The 5990-nt window shown below is 41.9% G+C and overlaps 1 protein-coding gene across 2 annotated transcripts in view; it reads right to left on the bottom strand.

The window, feature by feature from the left end:
- Nucleotides 1–2396, bottom strand: part of mpp7a (membrane palmitoylated protein 7a) — a 133951-nt gene extending 131555 nt beyond the window's left edge. Inside the window, exon 1 of one of the 2 annotated variants that reach the window (XM_040127227.1) lies at nt 2070–2395. The gene's annotated coding sequence lies outside the window, so the exon portion shown is untranslated. Of the gene's footprint in view, nt 1–2069 lie in introns of both variants that reach the window. The other variant, XM_040127228.1, reaches the window with a different exon arrangement.
- Nucleotides 2397–5990: the final 3594 nt, after the last annotated feature.

Consider the following 5990-nt stretch of genomic DNA (forward strand, 5'->3'; position numbering starts at 1 on the left):
CCTCAGCTGCCTCTATACACACACAAACACACTATACCACTGTGCGCGTGAAAATCAAGAAACAGGCATCTGTTTCAGTCCAGCCATGAATACTTTCAGGAGGCAAACTTAAGCAGCCATTAACACCTTGTATCTTACCTCCAATCATCAGTGAAGAATCTGTAAAACAAGGGCAAAGTGAAGCTATCACAACCTTGTCATGTTGCTACGCAACTGACCTCATAAATATCAACCAGAGATTATAAGGCCAAAACACTTGTAATCAAAGTCTACTAAGAGACTCTCCCTGCCCAGTTGGAATTCAAAATAAAGGCCTCCCACCTTTTTCTAGGCAAGATTTAAAAGAAGAACTGGGCTATTCCCACTGAGACCAAAGGAGCTGGCCAAAACCGCAGACAAACCGTTGAAGTTCAACGTTTACACAGAGAAGTGTCAGCTCTCAGGAGGGTCCCCTATGCGGCATTCAAATACAAGGGAAAGAAGGTTGATCCTCTCACTGTCTTCTTCTTTTCCAAACCAGCACACCACAGCACCACAGCAGTGACGGGGATGGGAGCAAAAAAGAAACAAAGAGCGATGGGACATTATGCGGATGATGCTGTACCTGGCGAGCAAGCAATCAGTGAGATTGATGAGAAATTGATGGAGAAATTTGCAATATTACACGCCAGATCTCAACTTAACATCTTGGAACGCGATATGCTGCACAACAAAGAAATGCAGCTTTTCCGGTGTCTTGGTTGATTGATGTTCCCTGTAGAGGTGCTCCTTTAACCTGGAGTTACACAAGCCGTTAAAACAACGGACTTAACTTTTTTCTGAAGCCCCACTCTACCTCTGCGAAACGACGGCCATGTGTGCATTCAATAAGTACGCAAGTACGTGTAACTGTCACAAGGAACAAATGACTCAGCGGAATGAAACACGATAACATTTCCATTTTCAAGAAATTACTACTGGCATCTTGGCTCTCTCTGAACCTTTTAACCACAGAAAGAAACTGGCGATACTGTGGCTTCAGAGAGGGTTATTAGACAATTTCATGTTGAAGTAAAGATACACAAGGGTCTGGAATATATCCTGTGACAAGGCCTCGTGTGTATCACAGCAGAGCAATAGTGGTTATGAAGGAATTTTGGAGGACAAAAACACATGGTGCCCTGTATCATTATAACACGCAGATTCGAAGTACGCGAGGCGAGTGGCTGAGTTGGGAGGCAACGGATGCAATGGAGGCTGGCCAAGTGCTGAGTCTCCCCGGTGCGCTGCCAGAGCTCAGAGGCTTGGCGCTGTCAGCCAGTGACGAGCTCCGTGTCACCACCGCTCGACTTTGCCGGGCACCAAAAAAAAAAAAACACTCCGCATTCCCTCGGGCCGAGATACACGGCACACCGCACTTCCTGGTAGAGCAGGAACCTCCGTGCTCGGGGTGTGGGTGTTTTGTGGAAGTTGAGCGTTGTGTCACGAGGAGAACTTCGGTCGCCGTGGCTTTGTGCGAACGTGAGCAAACCCAGACTATTCCCCCGGAGGTTCCGCCGTAGCACGTAGCACGTACTGTCACTATTACTACAGCGGCTGAACCGCGGTAAACGCAGAAACGTTGCGCTGGCCCCGCTTCTCAGCCGCCTTCGCTTTCCCACGAAAACACACCCTCGATAGGAGACGTCAGGTGAAGTTTCATTGAAACGAGCGGCGCCGCGAAGTCGTGTTTGCTGGGGAAACTGGACGACCCCGGGTGTGCGTGAAGTTTCAGAGGGAGCGTCGCATTGTTTTTTCGATTGAGGAAAAAGCAGCTTTAACGAGAAGACGAGCGGCCAGGCTCGCCGGACGGCTACTTTTACATCCCGAACCTCGGGACGCCGTTAGGTTCGCGCTACTTCATTTGCCACTCAGTTTCTACACACACACACACACACACCGCGTTGTAGCCATACCCTCCGTGGTCCCCGTATGAGTGTAAGGATATTTTCGACCATGTCCATTTCTCGCCGGGACTGCCCTTTTCGTTTTCACTGGCTTGGCGATTGTGAAGATAAGTTCTTAGCTAGATACAACATGTTGGTACTCACTTTGCATCGGAGGTCGGAGCTGAATGGTTTCTTGCTGGTCACAATGTACTCCAATGGTTCCTTCGAGATAAAAACTTCAGTTTTTTGTTTTGTTTTTTCTGTTTTTTAAACCTTGCTCTATAAAACCTTGATTTTCCCCTCTCTAACCTCCTTCACTCATCCCCGCTCTCTGCACCTTTCTACTGGACACAACCTTTCAAAATGTTACGCCTCGGCTCTGCCACAAGACAAATAAAGTGGTCTGACAAGGCGCTGACTTGGAAGCGGTTTGTTTATTTAGACACAACGTTAGCGTGAGGATATGTGACAACACAACGCTGTTCTGAGATCTGTAGCATACCGGACATGGCTTTCACCGCAGAGGCCGCCCACTCTGCTCTTTCATTGGTCAGTATTCTATTAAGGCGTGCTCAGTCATTTATTTCTGTACTTTCATTGGCTTTTACTATTGTCAATCATCAGCTAACGCCTCCACCGTAAATCCGCCCACAGGAGAAAACAAAACAACCACACTGTGACAGCATAATTCTTTGAGATACAGCGTTTATAGAAATATATAAATATTCATAACAAACTGCAGTTCACAAAACAACTAATCAGAATCGTGAATTGCTATTTCATTTTAAAGGATAGGTTATTTAGGCCAGTTAATTCCAACATCAATTAGATCTGTTTCAAATTCCTAAAATGTGTTTATTTTATACTTTATGGGCCAGACAGACCCAAATTTCCTCAGAACCACTCTTGCAAATACATCAAACAGCCACAACATAGATAGATAGATAGATAGATAGATAGATATGTGTATATATATAGATAGATAGATAGATATGTATATATATATATATATATATATATATATATAGATAGATATGTGTATATATATATATATATAGATAGATAGATAGATATGTATATATATATATATATACAGATAGATAGATATGTGCGTATATATATATAGATAGATAGATAGATAGATAGATAGATATGTGCGTATGTATATATATAGATAGATATAGATAGATATATATATATATTGGAATAAAGTGAAGTTGACTTTATTTTTGGAAATGAATTAGGACTGGTCAGGTCATGCAAGTATGTGTTGGTTGGGTGAGTTTTGCTGCTTTAGGACTGGAGAGATAACAGTGGTTTGATACCTCCCCCTACAGGTCATCTTAAGACAGAACTCAACAGGTGGCCAATGACCAGAAAAGGCACTTGTAAAGGATGTGAGTTGATGCTGTCTAAGACTCTTGCAATAACCTAATAAATTAATAAAAATGTGCCAGGAAATAGCTGACGTCAGACCAGTGTTTCTTTTCAGTCACTGTCAAGAGTGGGTAATCCTACTGACCACTAATTGTGAGAAATCCTACACTCACGGACTAAGACAGAAGGAATCTTACATTATTGCCAGACTGAGCATACAGGCTCACAAAACACTGTGTGTGTTTCTCCGTCAGTCGGTCTGCCTGTGTGTGAACACGTTCCAGAAATGTGCCAACAATAGGAGTACCCCCTTTCGCGCCCCCTTGTCCCCACATTAAAATGTGTTGTGTGCCAAAACGCTGAACTGCAACTTCTTTTGTCCTCAGCCTGGGATATGATGTGGGACATATTGTCTGGGAACAATGAAGCACAGCAGCCCTCTTCTGACAGATACTCACTCTGAACCGTCGATACAACCTTTTCAAAGCCACAAACTTTGAAGAGCCTGCTTTGCATGCACACACTGTTTCACTTCATACAGTTTCATTTAGAGTGTAGACTTGTAAACGATAATTATACTACTAGAGTGCTCTCCAACTAACTAGTTTGTGGTCATCTTTAATGATTCTTTTAGGATATCAAGTTGCCATGAAAACGTTTGGGCAACCCTGATCAAAATTTCTGTTACTTGGAATAGGTAAATGAGTAAAAGATGACCCAATATAAAAAAGGCTTAAAGTTAAAGATGACACATTTCTTTAATATTTTAAACAAGATTACTTTTTTTATTTCATGCATTTACAGTTTCAAAATAACAAAAAAGGTGTTTGGGCACCCTGCCTGGTCAGTACTTAGTAACACCACCTTTGGCAAGTATCACAGCTTGTAAACGCTGTTTGTAGCAGCTAAGAGTCTTTCAGTTCGTGTTTGGGGGATTTTCCCCCTGCTCTTGCGTTCCAAAAGGCTTCTAGATCTGTGCGATTTTTGGGCCGTCTTGCGTGCATTGCTCTTCTGGCGTCTATCCACAGATTTTCGATGATCTTTAGGTCCATTCTTCCCTCTACCAGTGAAATGTTCCCTGTGCCACTGGCTGCAACACAAGCCAAAAGCGTGATCGATCCACCACCGTGCTTAAAATTTGGAGAGGATCTCTTTTTGTGAAACCCTGCGCCCTTTTTTCTCCAAACATACCTTTGCTCATTGTGTCCAACAAGTTCTGTTTTCATTTCATCAGTCCAGATGACTTGTTTCCAATGTGCATCAATCTTGTGTAGATGTTCCTTTTTCAAACTTCTGATGCTGAATTTTGTGATGAGGACGCAGGAAAGGTTTTCTTCTGATGACTCTTCCAAGAAGGTGATATTTGTGCAGGTGTCACTGCACAGTAGAACAGTGCACCACCACACCAGAGTCTGCTAAATCCTCCTCGAAGGTCTTTTGCAGTCAAACGGGGGTTCTGATTTGCTTTTCTAGTAATCCTACGAGCAGTTCTGTCTGAAAGTTTTCTTGGTCTTCCAGACCTCGACTGGACCTCCACCGTTCCTGTTACCTTCCATTTCTTAATTACATTACGAACAGAGGAAACAGCTACCTGAAAACACTTTGCTATCTTCTTATAGCCTCCTCCTGCTTTGTGGGCATCACGTATTTTAATTTTCCCAGTTCTAGGCAGCTGCCTAGAGGAGCCCATGGCTGCTGATTGTTGGGACAAGACTGCAAATGAGAGTGAATAGTACAATAAATACAGAAAAAATACTATAATAATACAATTTGGCTTCTGCCATGTACAATTAATGTGACAAAGGAAACTGTGCCCTTTAAAAAAAATCATGAAATCATTCTGTGGGATTCCATGTAGCTGGAAATACCGATGGGAGTATTTGTGTGAATTTATTGTTTTGATGATCTGTAGGTAGAGGTTGCCTGCGATATCACGATATAACCACTAGATGACAGAAGAGAACAATATATTGCCTGTAACGGCCTGTAAAACATTATGATGTCTACAGCGCTTGGTTTTAAGTGGACTGTCCGGATAGTTTATTCGATTTATAATTATTATTATTTAACAGTTAAAATGCATTTGTGGATAGAATATGTCGGTGTATCCGATGCCACAGCAGAATTAAACGGGTTTACAAGTTTTTGGACCGTTGGACCCCAGCCAGTGTGTCCCGGATGTGGGGAGATGGAGAATTGGGTTGCAGTCGAGGTTGCCAGGTCTGAACGCTACCCACCTTTGTCAATCGTACGCGACGGTTATTTCCTGAATACATGATTTCCTCGACTTAGTATGGGCAAAATCATGATCCTGACCCCCATGGCTGACATTAGAGGATTTGAATACTCCATTTCTCAGTTTTTTTTTTTTGTGTGTTACAGACAGCGTGTATTTAGCAAAATGAATGATAGTATGATACAAGTAATACGGCTTTATCTGCCTATCTTTATACATACCGGTCTATCTATCTATCTATCTATCTATCTAGATAGATAGATAGATAGATAGATATACATACATACATATATATATATATATGTATGTATATTTATATATATATATATATATATATATATATATATATATATATATATATATATATATATATACATGTGCAAGCAATCTCATATTGTTGTCTTTAGTAATTTGATTACATGACACTTTTCCTAGGTACCGTAGACTTTGTGAAGGCTTTCCCATACTGG

Source organism: Xiphias gladius, chromosome 5 (assembly GCF_016859285.1).
Source record: "Xiphias gladius isolate SHS-SW01 ecotype Sanya breed wild chromosome 5, ASM1685928v1, whole genome shotgun sequence".
In the NCBI taxonomy this organism is placed as follows: domain Eukaryota; kingdom Metazoa; phylum Chordata; class Actinopteri; order Istiophoriformes; family Xiphiidae; genus Xiphias; species Xiphias gladius.